The 19,367-nt window shown below is 36.6% G+C and overlaps 1 long non-coding RNA gene across 1 annotated transcript in view; it reads left to right on the plus strand.

The window, feature by feature from the left end:
• Nucleotides 1–2,562: 2,562 nt before the first annotated feature.
• The window catches only part of LOC141541889 (uncharacterized), an 84,602-nt gene continuing 67,797 nt past the window's right edge, over nucleotides 2,563–19,367 (plus strand). The window contains exon 1 of the long non-coding RNA XR_012481931.1: nucleotides 2,563–2,681. This is a non-coding gene — a long non-coding RNA (uncharacterized LOC141541889). The remainder of the gene's footprint in view (nucleotides 2,682–19,367) is intronic.

Raw genomic sequence — 19,367 nt, forward strand, 5'->3', positions numbered from 1 at the left:
CTGTGTCTTTGTCTCTGTATTCCTTCCTTTGTAACTCTGTATCTGTTTCAGCCTTTGTAACTCTGTATCTGTTTCAGCCTTTCTTTGTTTCTGTCTCTCTGTCCTTGTCTCTGTTTCTGTCTCTGTCTACCTCTGTGTCTCTGTTTCTCTCTGTCTTTGTCTATCTTTATGTCTCTGTTTCTCTGTCTACCTCTGTGTCTCTATTTCTTTTTGTGTCTCTGTCTCTGAGACTCTCTATTCCTTGCTATGTCTTTGTCTCTGTATTTCTGTTTATTTCTCTGTCTCTATGTCTTTGTCTGTCTCTGTGTGTGTCTCTCTCTTTGTTTCCCTTTCCCCATCCCTTCCTCCTCCTTCCTAATCTCTATCTTACATTCACATGGCTTAAAACTTGGTCTCATGTCTACACTTGAGATTCTGCTGAAGTACTATACAACTACATTTTTCTTCTACACGTATGTGTGTAATTGCTTTTTCAAGATGTAATTTTGTAATAGAGATCTTATATTTATATTCAATTCAACAGACACTTTTAAATGTCTATTATGTGCAAGACTAGAGATAGCTTGGGGTAGGGAGTGAAGAAACAACCTTGAGGTCATCTGTCTGTTTGTCTCTATCCACTTTTGTGTTCCTCTAATGTCTCTCTGAGTCTCTCTTTTTCCATGTCTTTATTTGTCTGTCTCTGTGTCTTTCTCTCAGTCTCCCTTTCCCCTTCCCTTTCTCCTTCTTCCCAATCTCTATCTTACATTCACATGGCTCAAAACTCTTGGGATTCTGCTGAGGTACTATTCAACTTTATTTTTCTTCTACACATATATGCTTAGCTGAATTGTCAAGGTGTAATTTTGTAATAGAGACCTTTCATCTATATTCAATTCAAGAGACACTTATGAAATGCCTTTTATGTGCAAGACTAGAGATAGCTTAGGGTAGTGAGTGGAGAAACAGTCTTGAAGTCCAAAAAAATCTGGATTCAAATGCTATCTTTATTTTATCTATCTATCTATCATCTATCTATCTATCTATCTATCTATCTATCTATCTATCTATCTATCTATCTATCTATCTATCTATCTTTTTATTTATTTGTTTGTTTGTTTGTTTATGCTGAGGCAATTGGGGTGGAATGACTTGCCCAGGATCACACAACTAGGAAGTGTTAAGTGTCTGACGCTAGATTTGAACTCAGGTCCTCCTGACTTCAGGGCTAGTCTTCAAATGTAGCGTGCTGTTGTCTCCAGAAGCTGCCGATCGCTCTCTGGGAGGAGATCTGCTGTGTCAACTCAAATCTCTTGGACAGATTCTTCTTCCTGTAGAGAGAACCGTTGTCTCCAGACAATTGCCATTAACTGTGGTCCAGAGAAGTGACTTCCCTTCCTGCAGAGAGCCCCATCAAGCCTGGTCTAAAGCAGAGACTCTCTGTCTCTGGAGTGCTGCCCTCTTTATCCTCCCAGAGAATGGGCGTGGGATAATGCAAGGGCTTCTGGGAAGAATTACTTCAACCAATGAGCGTGTTCCTCCTAAGCATGAAAGCTCTTCCCCAGGAAAGGCCGGAACTAGAGAATTGTCAAGTACTGACTTAGCACTTTGTGAGAACCTAATATCTCATTATCTCATTAGCACTTAGTAAGAACCTAACATTCAAATGCTATTTTTTAATACACACTTGGATTTCCAGCAAGAAAAATTACAAGACCTGTTCCCTCATTTGTCACCTCCAACAATGTGCAAGACACTGCACTTAGTGCTAGGGATAAAACAACAAATCCACCCAGGCCTTCAAGAGGCTTGCATTCCATATACATTTTTTTTGTATAGATCTATTTCTTTATTATCATTTTAACCCTAACATTTCCCAATTGTGTGATTATAAATAACTTTCTGTCTTTTAAGTAAATTTGTACATATATGATTTTTGCCGGGGAGTGGAGGGGGAAGTTGGAAGAAGTCAGTCTGTGAAAGTTCCCTGTTGCCAAAGATGAACTTTTGGAAACTGGGCAACTGAGGGGCTTCCTCATCCCACCTCAATTTCAGAATTAGTGCTTTAGACTGAGAGAGGAACCTTGAATTTGGACTGTCACTAGAACCCAGGCCTTTGGCCTGCCAGTTCAGTAGACCTTGCCATTTAATATTAGGTAAAACCATACACAGGAGGCTGATGAGAGAATGAGAGGAAGTGAGATGGGAAGCCACAGAGCTCCTCTGAGACTTCTTTGGGGTCCTCCAGTAAGGAGCTGGGGAATATGAAGCACAAGATGGTGCAGGGCAGGGGGCCATTTTATTCATTATTTGTAGGCAGGGAGGTGTCTCAGTCACCTTGTTGCTGCTGGGGGCTGTCTTGGAATTTCCCCGTAGTTTTCTTCCTCAAGAATAAAAACCTCATTCTGGCCTCCCCACCTCACACTCCAAATGCTTCCCTTTTGATGAAAGCAAAACTCCTAGGCTACCCCACATGAGACTTCAGCAACGCGAGCAACCTTTTGTTCCAAACATTTGGCAGCGGTCCCCCCTCCCCCTCCCCCTCTCCTCACCCCCCCCCCCCCCCCCCACGCCTGGCGGAAAGTCTCAGAGCTGCGCTGCTGTCTGAGATTGGCCGGGCCCGACGGATTCAAACCCCGGGGCTGCCTTTGTGAGCCAAGCGAGGAGAAAGGGGCCTTTCATGTGTGCCAGCCTCATCTCAGGTACTCCCCCGTGGGCCCCGCACAAAGAGCTCGCTCTAGGACTTTCACCCCGAGCTCGCCTTTTGTCTCTTCGCGGAGCGTGTTCCAGGGAAAGGGAGGAGGAAAAAGCAGCCCCGCTCAGCTGCAACTTCTCCAGGCACTTCAGGCTAGCTTCGGGCCGGGCCTACCACTGACCCGGCCGCGCTGGAGTCGCTCGTGTGACCGCCCCCGTTCTCGCTGCAGCTGGGCTGACTTCTTCATTAGTAAGCAGGAAAAATACCAGAATCCCGGCACCAGATGGTGCCCCAACCGATCTGGTGTCCGATGGGCTCTACTTGTTTCCAAGGATTGGTCTAACATCAGGGCTATTTCCCATAGTGCATGTGCAGCTCAAAGAGCACATGGAGGCTGTCCTTGCGCTGATGATTATGATGAGAAATGGCAATTAAAAAAATACTCAGAGCTATAATCTTTCTTTTTGTCTTTCTTTCCTTCCCTGTTCTTCCTTCCATCCTTCCTCTTCCTTCCCCTCTCTCTCCCTCCCTCCCTCCCTTCCTTCCTCTCTTCCTCCCTCCCTCTTGCCTTGTTTTTTCCTAGTACCTTTCATTAGAGATACTCTTACCAGTACAGAAATTTCTTTTATTATTTGGTTTGTAATATGATTTTCTCCTTTATTTTTCCCTTTTCCTGTACAGTTTATCTCAGACCTTGAAGAGATAAACTAGTTTAATTTCTTTTTTATTTTTCACAAAACAACATAATACTTTTAATCTGGTAGATGTTTTAAAAATGTTTTTGATTTATTTTCCATCAGGGACTTTACTTGATTTTAAACTTCATGCATCCTCTAGGAAAAAAATGATCATCTGAAATCTTATTACCATACAGACTGACTCATCTTTTGATACTCAACACCTCAGTTCCTCCATTTTTCTTTCCTCATATTAGGGTACTGGAATCAGAGTTATATACTCACACCAAAGCTTTCCTTTATAGATGTCTCACAATTTTCCAGGTAATACTTCATTTTCTATCTCCGCTTGGTTTCAACTTCCCAAACACAATCCTCCTGGACCAAGTATCCCTGCCCCACTTTACTTTTTAGCTTTCTTTTGTACATTGTCTTCCACCATTATACAATAAGCTCTTTGAGGTCAGGAATTGTCTTTTCATCCCTTATTTGTATTCTGGGTGCTTAGCACACAGTTATTGCTTAATAAATGTTTATTGAATTGAATTGAATTTATTAATATAAGGGACTTGTTGTATTCCTCACTTAAGACTCACAATATTCTTTTAAAATCCACAGCTCTCAGAATTCTGTATGACTAACAGTTGTATGGGAACATTTAAAGGCAGCAGGACTATACTGATTCAAAGAGTGAGGAGTGAGGAGTAGGGGGGAAGAAAAATGATATGGTGCACTGTACTTTATTTCCTGGGAGAATGAGGGACTTTGAGATTTTGCCCCCTTTCTTGCTGAGATCAGACATTGGGTACTGAGGAAGTTCAGGGGTGTTTCACTGTTTCTGCTGATGCCTCCCTTGGGACTCTGTAGGGACCACAGTCTTCCAGGTTTTGAAGACTTACAACTCTATACATTGAAAATTACTGGCTTCTAAGTCCTAGAGACGAAGTGTTCCCATATGGCTTCTAGGCATCCTGGCTGTAGTATTCCTAGTATTAAGCAATCATAACTTTCAGACACAGCAATTGCTGTACTCCTGTGGTGATGAGTAAATTGTTATCCTAGTAATTCCAGATTCCCTAGACTGAATGCTGGGCTGATAGCCAGGCTATGGAGGAACTAGGAGCTGACTGGACTCTCAATCATCAGTTCTGGAACATGATTTGGTAGATTGGCTTGGCAATGCAAATGTTTGCTGTAAATGCATTTTCCTGATCTTTCCTGATCTATTTTTAGGAAATTATCCATTTTCCTGTTGTGTAATGTCAGGTAGTTAACAGTAAAATGACATGATTTAGTCAATCAGTCAGCAAGCATTTATAAATGCTCAGGATGAGAATATACTGTGCTAAATATGAAGAAAGACTAAAACAGTCCCTGCTTTCAAGGAGCTTATATTTTAATGGGGAAAGGAGATATAAATAACTAGGTATATGCAAAACAGATGGAAAACCACTTGAAAGGAAAAATATTTAGCAGTACCAAGGTGAGGACAGGATGAAGAATCAGGTAAATCCTCCTACAGAGATGGAATTTGAGTTGTCTTGAAGTAATAATTACTTATTACTCAGTAACCCCTCTTCCTTTGAGATTCATGCTTTTTCATATCTACCATTCAATCAAAATCTTGGTAGCTACTTTTTATGGATTGCCAGGTCACTCTCTTTCCTTTTTTATAAATTCAGAATTTGATTCATAATCTTTCTCTCCTCCCCAATGTTTGATTTCATAGAAAGGGACATATTGACTTTTTTTTCCCCTCAAAAAACCTAACCATTCAGTTCCTCAATCTACTCACTTCTTATGAGTTTCTCCTCCAGTAAACATCAGTTTATGCAAAGGTGGTCAAAGCCTTGACCTTGGAATCATTCACAAACTTATCACCTCTATGTTTAAAGAATTCTGAAATCCCCTAATCTAACCATAATCTTTTCATCTCTCCTCCTGTCTTCTCATATAAAATCCTACTGTGTTCTCATTGTAATCTATAATCCCTTGACCACTTGATTCTCCCTTGGGTCATTTCCCCTGTGCTAATCACTTTCTCTTTCTCTCTACTCAATATTGACCTATTGGTGAACCAATTCAGCTGTAGTTTTCCTCCCTTTAATCTTTAGCCTCCTTTTCATATTGCCAATGATAGTCAGTGCCTTGGATCATTCCCATCATTCTCTGCCTTCATTCCACATGCTGCTGCTGCTCAATATCATATATCCATTCTGTGTATGGTACAAAATATGTTGTACAATCTCAAGTGGGTCCTTATTGATGTTAGACAATTTTTCTATAGCTCCTTATCAATTTATCATTCCATTGTCCACATCAGCTCTTCCAAAAATTTTCAGCCCTTCTCAAACCTCCAATGCCTCCCCCATATCCACTCTCTCAACTGAGGACTCTCCCCGATATTTTACAGAAAAAAATTTAGGCCATTCATTCTGAAGTCCCTCTTTTTGTCTTTTCTTTATCTATTTCTCAAATGTTTGGGAGAGGGAGGATTCCTTCATGGAGCTACCACATTGGGAATTAGCCCTGCCACTTTCTACTTTCTTAATAGTGAATCTTCCTCATCAGCCATAGCAACACTTGGTTTCCTCATCATCCATAGCAATAGTTGGTTTAGTTGTCTTGAGAGGATAAACATTATGAGAATGCTCCTATTCTGAATTGCATTCAGGTAGGTAATTACATGTACACGTAAACATAGGTTTCAAGTCTAGGACCTCTGCATAAGATTCTCTTCATCAGTGGAAAGAATTATGACTTACTATTGTGTGCCTTCATGAAAGATAGAACTGGTGAGAACTTTGAAGGAGAGATATTTTTTTTCATTTCTTTTTTGAGAGAAGATCTCACATCTCTTTAGGGAGAGATCCATGGACAAAAACAATAGACTTTGGAACCAGACTGGTAGGAGAAAACTGCTCCTCAATATGTTCCTGATTTCTAGTTTATCTCCCTAGAGATGTTGGAGAATTTCTTCTTGGGTGAAATTGGGCCCTTTCACTTGCTTGAGCTATCTCACTCACAATAAGAGAGCTTGTTCAACCTGTGTATTTTTTTTTACATACACTAGTTTATATAATTACATAGCACTACTTAAGACTGTAGTGGATTCCATCTTCTTTACTTGGCCTGAAGCATATCTCTGCTTTGCCTTGAAAGTATTTTTCTTGCCCCAAATGTTGGATTCACCTCAGTAAATTGTCCTTGCTTTAGAGTTATCAGTTGTCACCTTAGTGTGTACACTATGTGGTGGTGGGGTCGGGTAGGGGATAGATGCTACCTTAATTCCTTGTCGTATTGCATTTATCTCATATTCTTTGCCCCCTTGGTTGTCTTCAGATAAGTCATGTGGCCTCTCTTTAAATGTACCAAATTTAAAAGACTATTTCTTACCTCATTTTCATTTAATTTTCCTTCAGTGAAGTTCCTTATCCAAGAAAGAGACCTAAACAAGAGTACTATTTAAGAGACAATGCATCACTTGGAAATTCCTCCTTTGAAGGACTCCTTTGAAGCCCCAAATTTATAGTTTTTGTGGGAAGAATACTGTTAGAATACTTGATTCCTAGATCTAGGTTCTAATCCCAGTTTTGCATTCAATACTATGTATTGGACAAATGATCCATTTCCTCATGTAAAAAAGCAAGCAAGTTGAATTGCTTCAGAAAATCTCATTCATATCTAATGTACTAACAATTTTATTACTCCACCTGACTACCTAAGTTGTATTTTTTTCTTCAGAATCCCACTCTTTCTTCCACAGGAAAAATTAATCAATTCAATTCTAGTCACTGAAGAAACAATAAATTATCTTTATTTAGATTCAGCTACTGACTCTGACCAAACTGTATTCCAACCATACCCATGGAACATTTTCTGGGACCAACTAGCAGACAGTCCCTTCTTGGCTTCTGTTCCTTGATTTTTCTCATGCGTCTGTCCTTTCATTTGCCTGATTGGGTTTTCATCAAAACTCTCTGTCTTGTGTTTTTCTCAGGACACAAGTATTTCAAAACAACTCTTTTTCCCGGATAAAATTCTTTTACTCCTTTTCTAATCTTGGGTAAAGTTTGGAGAACTGTAAATTCATATCCTTTGACTTCATATTGTCCCAGAAGTATAATAGTTGGGTCTATGTTCAACCAGGTTGGAGCTGAACCTTTCCAAAGAGGAGAAACAATCAGCTGTTATTGTTTTAGGAAGCTGATTCTCCAACACTTTTCACTGCTCCCACATATCCATCTGGGAAGGATCCAATATTCATAAGTGTTACTGAGAACCATTATTATGATTTCTGCATGCCATTTATGAGCCCTTCATTAAGCCACCCACTAGCAGTTTCCCCTTGTTGATAGGTGGCTGATTCATCTGCATATCTAATATATGAAAAATAATTGTTAGCACCAATTTGGTTTTCTATTTATTGAACCTTTTAAGAGAGAAGTATTCAATGCAATCAATCTAAGATACCAAAATCAAAATATAATAACAAATGCTAAAAAAAAGTCCCACTAGATTACACCCACACACAATTAATACTATTAGTTTTGATTATTACAAAAGTATATAAAACTTATCTTTAGGAACATTATGCATCTGGTTAGCTATTTCCTTCTTAGCTATTTTCCTTATTATTGCTAGTCTAAGTCCAAATGTTTCTGATCTTATTGAACTTTTGATGAATCTCTCTGAAGCTTTCAAAATTATATCCCATTTACATACAATATAACCTACAATAATTATCATGTAATATAAATCAATGGAAAAATAATATCAGCAAAATGCTGATTAGAAAATCAGCAATAACAATTGCAATATGAAGAACATCAATTTAAAGTGTTTATACCAATATAGAAGATGTTCAAATAAATCTAAAGCATTTCAACATGATAAAAATAATAAAGGCAGAAATGATCTTTGCAATCTATCAACAAACAAAGCATTGAAATGGTTATGGAAGATAAAATGGACAATTTTGATTGTGTAAAATTATAATAATTGTTATTATTACAAAAAAACTGATAAAATTTAGAAGAGAATCAGGTAATTGGGCTAATGAAGGAACCTTTGCAACAAGTTTCTCTGATAAAGGTTTAACATATAAAAGTAACTGTTTCAAATTTATAAGAATAAAAACTACGCCTTAATAGAGAAATGATTGAAGAATATTAACAGTAAGTTTCCTGCAGAAGAAATTCAAGCTATTAGTAATCATATCAAAAAATGCTTTGAGTCACTAATTATTAGATAAATGAAAATTAAAGCAACATTGAGATTTCACCTTACACCCATGAGATTGTCAAAGTTGACAAAAATATCTTATAGAGGCATAATGAAGTATTATTCTGTAAGAAAAAAAGAAAGGGATGATTTCAGAGAAACTCAGGAGGACGCATATAAACTAATAAAGATTGAAATGAGTATAGCTAGGAAAACAATTTATACACTAATGGCAATATTGTAAAGGAAAGCAAATTTGAAAGACTTAAGAACTTTGATCAATACAATAACAATTAATATAATACTAAATAAATTCTAGAGGACCAATGATAAAAGATGCTACTACCTACTTCCTGATAGGGATTCAGTGAACTCAGAGTGTAGATGAAACATATATTTTTGGATATAATAAATGTGGAAATTTGTTTTGTTTGACAGCATATTTTTGTTACAAAACACTTGTTTTGCTTTATCTGTTTTGTTTATAGAAAACTTTAAAAATAACTGGTTCTTGAACATTACTGCCAACTGTAGTTTCACACATAAACTATCCAAACAATCAGTTTCAGAGACCATATCATGCAGAGGTGTTATCTAGTATTTATTAGGATGTGTTTTGTTGCCCATCCAGAATTAAAATTGAGCCCTATACATGTCTCAAAACTTTTGGTGACAGTCCATTTTCAGATCAAAAACTCCAATTTAGAATATGACTAATACATATGAGATACATTTTTTAATAAGCACCATAATTTCCTACTTTATAATCACAAAGTAGGAGACATTTCTTCCTACTGTGAGGAGTGGGGTTCAGGAAAGCACTAATGAAGGAGGTAGCAACCAAACTGGAGTTTGCAGGATAAGAAAGATTTCAATGTCCAGAGCTGGGGGAAAAAGGAGAAAGGAAGGAGGGGAAATGCATTCTATTTTCTCTAGATGCTTGGATTTAATCTTGAAATTCCATACATTGCTTATCTTCCTGCCCCTCTCTAGTCATCCTGATCTATATCTTGCCACTGGATCTAGATGACTCTGGGGGAGAAAGTGAGGCAGATGACTTAGTATAGCCCGCCCTCATTTAAGTCAAATTCACATGCATGGCATGGCATTGCCTCTCTGATGTCATGGTCCTCTTTGAGAATAGCTTCTGCGAATAGGAGTAGGAGATTATCCACTGTAGACCAACTGGAAGTGGTCAGTTGAGCAAGGCATTTCTTCCTTTCTTCTCTCTTTTCCGTCCTTCCTACCTTCCTTCCCTCCCTCATTCCCTCCTTCATTCCATTCCTCCTTTCCTTCCTTCCTTCTTCATCCCTTCCTTCTTTCCTCCCTCCCTCCCTCCCTCCCTTCCTTCCTTCCATCCAATTTACTTGCAAAACCTTTCTGACATTGTAGTCTTCTTCCATAAGAATAACAAACAGCATCTTTTTTTTAACCAGCCAGTAGCATTTATAATACTTTCACTTACAAAAAATACACAGGTGACATTTTGAGTACAACAACAACATAAAAAAGAATATTTCAGAACTCATAGAAAGGTGAAGGAAATTTTCCTATCATTTTATTAGCAAAAAACTAAACAACTTACAAGTTGTAATCAGCAAAATGTTTAATTGGAACAGCAAGAAATGACAACAAAAATAGCAATAATGAATCTCTAGAACATTTTCAGTAAACATTTGCCAAATATGTCCTAACATATTCCAGAATGGAAACTCTTTAGGTCTTTATCTAAAAATTTAGGGAAAAATACAATGTCTTGGAAGTTCTTCCAACTCACTCCCTTCTAACTTTTTAAAAATTAATTTTATAATTATAATTTTTTACAGTACATATGCATGAGTAATTTTTTTTTATAACATTATCCCTTGTATTCATTTTTCCAAATTTTCCCCTCCCTCCCCTAGGTGACAGGCAATCCTATACATATGAAATGTGTTACAGTATAATCTAGATACAATATATGTGTGTAAATCCAATTTTCTTGTTGCACATTAAGAATTGGATTCCAAAGGTATAAGTAACCTGGGTAGAAAGACAGTAGTGGTAACAGTTTACATTCAATTCCTAGTGTTCTTTCTCTGGGTGTAGCTGTTTCTGTCCATCATTAATCAACTGGAAGTGAGTTGGATCTTCTTTATGTTGAAGATATCCACTGAGAATATATCTTCATACAATATTGTTGTTGAAGTGTATAGTGATCTTCTGGTTCTGCTCATTTCACTCAGCAACAGTTGATTTAAGTCTCTCCAAGCCTCTCTGTATTCCTCCTGCTGGTCATTTCTTACAGAGCAATAATATTCCATAACCTTCATATACCACAATTTACCCAACCATTCTCCAATTGATGGACATCCATTCAACTTCCAGTTTCTAGCTACAACAAAAAGAGCTGCCACAAACATTTTGGCACATACAGGTCCCTTTCCACTCTTTAGTATTTCTTTGGGATATAATACCAATATTAGCAATGCTGGGTCAAAGGGTATGCATAGTTTGACAACTTTTTGGGCATATTTCCAAATTGCTCTCCAGAATGGCTGGATTCTTTCACAACTCCACCAACAATGTATCAGTGTCCCAGTTTTCCCACATCCCCTCCAACATTCATCATTATTTGTTCCTGTCATCTTAGCCAATCTGACAGGTGTGTAGTGGTATCTCAGAGTTGTCTTAATTTGCATTTCTCTGATCAGTCGTGATTTGGAACACTCTTTCATATGAGTGGATATAATTTCAATTTCATCATCTGAGAATTGTCTGTTCATATCCCTTGACCATTTATCTATTGGAGAATGGTTTGGTTTCCTATAAATCAGGGTCAGTTCTCTATATATTTTGGAAATGAGACCTTTGTCAGAACCTTTACTTTTAAAAATATTTTCCCAATTTGTTACTTCCCTTCTAATCTTGTTTGCATTAGTTTTGTTTGTACAGAAGCTTTTTAATTTGATGTAATCAAAATCTTCTATTTTGTGATCAATAATGATCTCTAGTTCTCCTTTGGTCATAAGTTCCTTCCTCCTCCACAGTTCTGAGAGATAGACTATCCTCTGTTCCTCTAATCTATTTATGATCTCATTCTTTATGCCTAAATCATGGACCCATTTTGATCTTATCTTGGTATATGATGTTAAGTGTGGGTCCATATCTAATTTCTGCCATACTAATTTCCAGTTTTCCCAACAGTTCTTTTCAAATAATGAATTCTTATCTCAAATGTTGGTATCTTTGGGTTTGTCAAACACTAGATTGCTATAGTTGTACCCTATTTTGTCCTGTGTACCTAATCTGTTCCACTGATCAATTAGTCTATTTCTTAGCCAATACCAAATGATTTTGGTGACTGCTGCTTTATAATATAGTACTAGATCAGGTACAGCTAGACCACCTTCATCTGACTTTTTTTTTTCATCAATTCCCTTGAAATTCTCGACCTTTTGTTCTTCCATATGAATTTTGTTGTTATTTTTTTCTAGGTCATTAAAATAGTTTCTTGGGATTCTGATTGGTATAGCACTAAATAAATAGATTAGTTTGGGTAGCATTGTCATCTTTATTATATTCGCTCAGCCTATCCATGAGCACTGTCTTTCCAATTATTTAAATCTCACTTTATTTTTGTGGCAAGTGTTTTGTAATTTTGCTCATATAATTCCTGACTTTTCTTTTGTAGATGGATTCCCAAATATTTTATACTCTTGACAGTTGTTTTGAATGGATTTTCTCTTTGTATCTCTTGCTGTTGCATTTTCTTGGTGATATATAAAAATGCTGAGGATTTATGTGGATTTATTTTGTATCCAGCAACTTTGCTAAAGTTGTGATTTATTTCTAATAACTTTTTGTTAGAATCTTTGGGGTTTTCTAAGTATACCATCATATCATCTGTAAAGAGTGACAGTTTGATTTCCTCATTACCTACTCTTATTCCTTGAATCTCTTTCTCAACTCTTATTGCCGAGCCTAGCATTTCTAATACAATAGTGAATAGTAATGGTGATAGTGGGCAACCTTGTTTCACTCCTGATCTTACTGGAAAGGTTCCAGTTTATCTCCATTACATATTATGCTTACTGACGGTCTTAAATATATGCTCCTGACTATTTTAAGGAATAATCCATTTATTCCTATACTCTCAAGTGTTTTTTAGTAAGAATGGATGTTGTATTTTATCAAATGCTTTTTCTGCACCTATTGAGATGATCATATGATTTTTACTAATTTGATTATTAATATGGTCAATTATACTAATAGTTCTCCTAATATTAAACCAGCCCTGAATTCCTGGTATAACTCCTACTTGATCATAGCTTATTATCCTGGGGATGATTTTCTGAAGTCTTTTTGCTAATATCTTATTTAAGATTTTAGCATCAATATTCATTAAGGAGATTGGTCTATAGTTTTCTTTCTCAGTTTTAACCTACCTGGTTTAGGTATCAGTACCATGTCTGAATCATAAAAAGAGTTTGGTAGGACTCCCTCATCCCCTATTTTTTCAAATAGTTTATATAACATTGGGGCTAATTGTTTTTTAAATGTTTGGTAGAATTCACATGTAAATCCATCTGGTCCTGGGGATTTTTTCCTGGGGAGTTGATTAATAGCTTGTTCTATTTCTTTTTTCTAAAATGGGCCTATTTAAGCAGTTTACCTCTTCCTATGTTAATCTAGGAAGCCTATATTTTTGGAGGTAGTCATCCATTTCACTTAAGTTATCAAATTTATTGGCATAAAGTTGGGTAAAGTAACTCCTTATTATTTCTCTAATTTCCTCTTCATCAGTGGAAAAATACCTCTTTTCATTTTTAAGACTAACAATTTGATTTTCCTCTTTCCTTTTTCTGATCAGATTTACCAAAGATTTATCTATTTTATTGGCTTTTTCATAAAACCAAATCTTAGTTTTATTTATTATTTCAATAGTTTTTTTTACTTTCAATATTATTGATTTCTCCTTTTAATTTTAGAATTTCAAGTTTAATTTTTGGTTGGGGGTTTTTAATTTGATCTTTTTCTAGCTTTTTAAGTTGCAGGCCCAATTCATTAATCTTCTCTTTCTCTATTTTATTCAAGTAAGCCTCTAAAGATATAAAAATTTCCCCTTATTACCACTTTAGCTGCATCCTACAAATTTTGGTATGATGCCTCATTGCTGTCATTATCTTGGGTGGAATTATTAATTGTTTCACCCAGTCATTCTTTAAGATGAGATTATTTAGTTTCCAATTACTTTTTGGTCTATTTACCCCTAACTTCTTATTGAATGTAGTTTTTATTGCATTGGGATCTGAAAAGAAGGCATTTACTATTTCTGCCTTCCTGCTTTTAATTTTGAGATCTTTATGTCCCAATATATGGTCAATTTTTGTATAGGTTCCATGAACTGCTGAGAAGAAAGTATATTCCTTTCTATCACCATTCAGTTTTCTCCAAAGATCTATCATACCTAGATTTTCTAATGTTCTATTTACCTCTTTAATTTCTTTCTTATTTGTTTTGTGGTTTGATTTATCTAATTCTGAGAGAGCAAGATTGAAATCTCCCACTATTATAGTTTTGCTGTCTATTTCTTCTTGCAACTCTCTTACTTTTCCTTTAGGAAGTTAGATGCTATACAACTTGGTGCATATATATTTAGTATTGATATAGCAATCATTGTCTTCATTGTCTATGCTACCCTTTAGCAAGATATAGTTTCCTTCTTTATCTCTTTTGATTAGATCAAGTTTTGCTTTTGCTTGATGTGAGATAAGGATGGCTACTCCTGCTTTTTTGGCTTCACCTGAAGCATAATAAATTCTGCCCCCACCTTTTACCTTTGCTCTGTATGTATCTCCCTGCTTTAAGTGTGTTTCCTGTAAACAACATATTGTAGGGTTCTGACTTTTGATCCAGTTTGCTATCCGCCTCCGTTTAATGGGAGAGTTCATCCCATTCACATTTACAGTTAAAATTACTAATTCTGTATTTCCTTTCATCATATTATCCCCTGATTATGCTTTTTTTCCCCCTTGTTCCCCCGAACCCCTTCCCCAGTATTTAATTTATGGAACCCACTTGTGACACACAGCCCTCCCTTTTTAGTATCCCTCTCCTCTCCTTTTAAGTCCCTTCCTCTTTCTTGTACCCTTCACTTATTCCCCTTTTCCTTTTCCCTTTTCCTCCCCCCCTTACAATGAGGTGAGAGAGACTTCTCCGAAAAACAAATATGTCAATTATTTATTTTTTGAGCCTACTCTGATGAGAGTAAGATTCACACAATGTTTCTCCCCCTTTCTAAATTCCCTCAGATATGTAGATTTTCTAATCTTCTTCCTGGGATGTAGTTTCCCTCTTTTTATCTCTCCTTTCCCTTTTTCTGATACTATCCCCTTCCCTTTACTACTTCCTTTTTTATGTTATATAAGTAAAATCAAATTATCCATCTGGACTTTCTGTATATCCACAACAGAGATACATTTCTCAAGAGTTCTTTTTACCTTTTTCTGCTTCTCTTCAGTCTTGTGGATGTAGATCAAATTTTTTGTTTAAGTCTGTTTTTTTTCTTAGAAACAAATGGAATTCCTCTGTTTCATTAAATGACCATCTTCTTCCATGGAAGAAAATGCTAAACTTAGATGGGTAGTTTATTCTTGGTTGCAATCCTTGTTCTCTTGCCTTTTGGAATATCAAGTTCCAGGCCTTTCGATCCTTTAATGTGGATGCAGTCAGATTTTGTGTGACCCTTATTGTGGCACCTTTATATTTGAATTGTTTATTCTTAGCTGCTTGCAATATTTTTTCCTTATTTTGGTAGTTCTGCAGCTTAGCCACAATGTTCTTTTTTTAGGGTCTTTTTCAGAAGATGTTCAATGAATTCTTTCAATGCCTATTTTCCCTTCTGTTTCTATTATCTCTGGACAGTTCTCTTTGATGATTTCCTGTAAAATAGAATCTAGGCTCTTTTTTTCATCATAATTTTTGGGAAGTCCAATGATCTTCAGATTACCTTTTCTAGATCTATTTTCCAGGTCTATAGATTTTCCTAGTAAATATTTGATGTTATTCTCCAACTTTTCTTTCTTTATTTCTTTTTTTTTTTCTTTTTGTTTTGTTTTGTTTTGTTTGACTGATTCTTGGTTTCTCAATGAATCATTCATTTCTATTTGTTCAGTCCTGATTTTTAATGACTTATTATCTTCATTCACATTTTTAGTTCTTTTCGTATATGTCCCATTGAGTTTTTAAATGAATTATTTTTCTCTGTTGATTTTTTTTTCCATTTCACTATTTTTTTTAGTGAGTTATTTTCTTTTTCCAAATCACAAACCCTACTTTCTTGGGAATTTTTTATCTTTTCCAATTCAGAAATCCTACTTTCCTGTGTTTTTTTTAACCTTTTCTAATTCACAAATTTTGTTTCCCTGCACTTCTTGTGTATTCTTTATTTTTTCCAACTCAGATTTCAGGACGTTGCTATTCTCTATCATAGCTTCTCTTTCTTTTCCCCATTTTTCTTCAAACTCTCTTAACTTTTTAACAATCTCTTCTAGGAGAGAGTTATGTGATGGGGGGCAGGTATCATTCCCCTTTAGGGTGTTATCTGGAGACTCTACTGTTAACCTCCTTGGGGTTGGATACCCACTCCTTCTCTGTATAAAAGGTGTCAATTGTTCTCTTCAGTTTTTTACTTATTGTTAACACTCAGTGGGGGGTCTGCCCTTGGGTAAGAAATTCATCAGCTTCCTCTCAGACTGGATGGATGCAGCAATCCTATGCCTGGGCTAACAGAGAGCTCTGGGAGAGGGTTCCCCTCCCCTCTCCCTGGAAATGCATCAGAGGTGGTTAGAAAGGCTGCGCTGTGAGAAGTGCCCAGTGAGGAACCCCGCTGTATGGCCTAGTGACTGCCCTGAGGTTTAAGGCTGAACAGTGAAAGTGTCACAAACCCCAACCAAAGCCTCTCGTGGGGTTGTGGATATTAGCAGCTGATGTGAAAAGCCCCTGCACTCAAACTGGAAGTGTTTGCCCGGAAACCACGGTCCTTGCTGTGGAGGTTCTGCTGCTCTGGGGGTTCTGCTGCTGTTGGAGTTTTGCTACTGCTAGAATTCCACTGCCTCAGGCTGATCCCCACAATATGTGGATTAGAGGCTTCCCTGGGCTGTGTCCCCCACTGTTCAGGTTCTTAACTGCCCCAAGGAAAAGCTCTGGACAGCAGAAGGCGGCTGCACAGCCCTGCCGAGTTTGGTGTTAGGTCACTTCTGGATTGGGGTGGTTTTAGGATCTGGCTTTATATTTTAAAGTGGCTTGATTTCTCTTTTGATCTGCTGTTTTATAAGCCAAGAAGAGCCATCAGCCTGTGCCAGATTCCTCTATCTCAGTGGCTTTTCTGATCCCAGAGTTCTCCCCAGCCTGTTTGGCACAGTGTGCTAGCCCCTAGTCCAACCCTGAGCATGCTGATCTTTTTATCCTCCCATTGGAACCGGCCTTTTCTGTTGAAATTCCAGATTCTCTTCAGCTGGTAAGTTGTGCTTCTAATCCTTGTGGTTTTTATCAGTCCAATCGTTATTTTTGAGGCTGATTTAACTAGTTGGTATTGAGGGAAGAAGAGAGCTTACAAATTCACGTGTATCTTTTCCGCCATCTTGGCTCCGCCCCCTACTCCCTTCTAACTTGATTAGCAAGTTTGTCAGTCCCTGAACTGAGTCTGTTTGGCCAATAGTCAGTATCCATCTCTATCTCACCACATGATTCTGCCTGCATTTCTTTTTGTCCCATCTCTTCACTTCAATGATGTCTCCTTGACATGAATAAAATGTCCTAGAATGCATACAGTAGATAGAATACACAGAGCAGGAAGATATATATCTTACATATACATACATATATACATAGCATTGTATATCAGTTACATGCAATAGGACACATATATGCTATTTGTAAATATATAGCACATAGCAACATATATTAGAGTTTATACCAAATATATTTTCTAAGCACTTATTAATGGTCATCTGTCTAGTGCATAGCCTCTGCCAACTCACACTAGGGACATCATATGTCAGCTTGGTCATGTGTTGAATAACATCAGCACATTTCTTATAATTTCCTGTCATTTACATGTCCCCATTGGCCAAGACCTCTGTGAGTTGGTTAGCAGCCTTAGGTTCCAGCTCTCTTGGGGTCTTCATATCTTGAATATCAGAAAGATAAGAGGAAACCTCTGAATTTAATCTTTCCTTTTAGTTTGAGTAGAGGTCCCCCTCAGGCAGTCTTGTCAAGCTTTTACAGCTTTTAAGAGAGAACCAACATGTAGCTTCTTCTTCAGCTACATCTGGATTTGGGATCCTCTCCTAATCATTTGATCATTTATATATGCCAACTATTTATTATATTTCCAGAAACCTGATTATTCAATGGAGTTATTTTGTAGACTGCTAGATTATCCAATTTCTCAAGTACCTATTAGGGGCTGGCTAATCCTTTAGCTTGTATTTTCTTCACAACAAGATGATATCTCAGGTCACAATCCTTGCTGAAGTTCCTGAAAGTGATCTTGAAAAGGAGAATGTGGCATACCCAAGATCATTTGATCTATCTATCTATCTGTCTGTCTATCAACCAACTACATATATATGGTTTTATAATATACAGGATTACAACTACATTCACACATATGTATATGTATGTGTTTTTATATGGGTATATGTATATATGAATCCAGTATATATCCGGCTACATAATATTATTTGTGTAAATAAAAATAAATTTAAATAATTGGACAAATAGTAATTGTTCATAGGTTTTTGCATCTTCCATACTAAAAACTTTTAAATCTGTGAAATCATGCTGTCTATCAATCCAACTCACACACACACACACACACACACACACACACACACACAGGTCTTATAATATACATGAATACAACTACATTCATATATATATATATGTATATGTATGTATCTTTTATGTGTATATATGTGTGTATAAATCCAATATACATCTACTACAAAACTATCATTTATATAAATAAAAAATAAATTTAAATAATTGGACAAATAGTAATTGTTCATAGGTAGGTGAAGTTAAAAGCACAAAAAATACCAAATTTTCTCCTTCTTAGAACTCTTTATGTTCCATACTAAAATTTTCAACCCATGAAATCATGCTATATTACCTTTCACCACACAATTCAATCTAAAGTTTTCTTAATTGTAATATAGGGATAAAATTAAACTACCCACTTCAGAGGGTATTGTCAAGGAAGCCTTTGTGAAATGTTTTATAAAGATGAAATTATTATGCAAGACAACTGAAGCTGCCATTACAATTTTTAGATATATGATGTTGCTCCTTTAATATGTAGACTTTTTTATTAAAAGAAAGCAAAAAATATTAATTTTCATGAAACCCTGAAAAGTGACTTGGAGGAAAAATACAGACTATTCTGAGAGAACTTAAGGATAAAAAGACTTGAGGAATTCTGGGAAGACTAATGGAGCAAGTGGGAGTAAAGGGGGGAAGAAAGAACTTACTGATTGTAGACATGGCCAAAATGCATTGTTTCATAGCATTTAATTTGCATAGGACTGCTGGTTTTATTTGTTTGATTGGTTTTGGGGACATGGAATTTTATTTCTGAAGAAACTCTTAAAAACTGTTTTGGCACCATTTTATATTATATATTTACTTTTTGTGTTATGTAGTTGACAGAAATGTGGATTTGGGGTTTCTCATTTTGTTAGAGATGGGTTTCTTCTCAGCTGAAGGAATCCTAATTTGAGGAGAAGCCAGTTGAAAAGCGAGTAGAA

Source organism: Sminthopsis crassicaudata, chromosome 4 (genome assembly GCF_048593235.1).
Source record: "Sminthopsis crassicaudata isolate SCR6 chromosome 4, ASM4859323v1, whole genome shotgun sequence".
Taxonomy (NCBI): Eukaryota; Metazoa; Chordata; class Mammalia; order Dasyuromorphia; family Dasyuridae; genus Sminthopsis; species Sminthopsis crassicaudata.